The following is a 1,082-nucleotide window of genomic DNA, read 5'->3' on the forward strand; positions in this document are numbered from 1 at the left end:
GGGAGGACAATACAAGAAGTGGGAGGAGGTGGAAGAACAAGATAAATAACGGAACACTGAGACAGGTTTTCTTGTCCTAAGTGGGACAAAGATAAATAGTGATGCATGCTCAACCTTGGAAAAACAGGGTTCTGTCATAGAGGGATCTAGGCATAGTTTGAAGAGGAGAAATAACACTAAAATGATTGACTGTCTTATGAATATTGGTTTCCCTTGCTTACAATTGAAAATAGACACTTGAGTGGGATAGAAAGGAATGTTGGGAAACATGATTACAGAAAACTTGTAAGCCTGTCTTCAGCCTACAACTGTTTAGAATACCTCAAAGGGGTTTCAGTATTTTCCCAGTGAAATAGACATCTTACAAAACTTTTGCAGTGTATAAGACCTAAGGTGGAATCCTGAGTCCCATCCAGAGTCTTAAGAGGTGAGACATTCCTACTAGCAAGGACAAGCACACCAGCCTGTAACAACTAGAGCAACAGAAGCTACATCTTCAAAGAAAGACCATCAGGAAAAACAAAACAAAACAAAAACGTCAGCATGACTGGCTATTACAAAAATCAGCAAGCTGTTCACCAGGAAGCCATCAAGGCAAGCAATCAAGTTCCCTCAGGAAAAATTCCCCTCTAATACTGAAACTCAAAGGTAACATATGAACAGAGCTGTAAGCTTGCTGGTGACCACATTGGTCTACTTGTGAGTGGAAGAGGGAAAAAGACAGCAAGGAAGAAATGGGCTGAGTTCAACCACAGTTCATTGACTCCCATTGACCTGGATATGAGAGAGAAGGGAAAAGGATGATTGGTTCAAAGTATGGTGAGACCTAAGGACACTTGTTGCAGACCGTGTAAGACTAGTCAGAGGTCCAAGGCCCTCTAGGGCTGAGTGTAACAAATGAGGCCATAGGCAGTTAATGGCAAATTGCTTTCATATCAATATTCAGTTATATATATTAAATTAATACACTGGAGCCTTTGACAATCCACAGATAAATGTGATATTTTCCTAAAGCTGAGACTAAAGGTTGCAAGGTTAAGCCTTTCTCCAAAAGGATTAACTAAAAATATCTTAGCTACTTC

Source organism: Chrysochloris asiatica, unplaced genomic scaffold (assembly GCF_000296735.1).
Source record: "Chrysochloris asiatica unplaced genomic scaffold, ChrAsi1.0 scaffold00208, whole genome shotgun sequence".
NCBI classification, from domain to species: Eukaryota; Metazoa; Chordata; class Mammalia; order Afrosoricida; family Chrysochloridae; genus Chrysochloris; species Chrysochloris asiatica.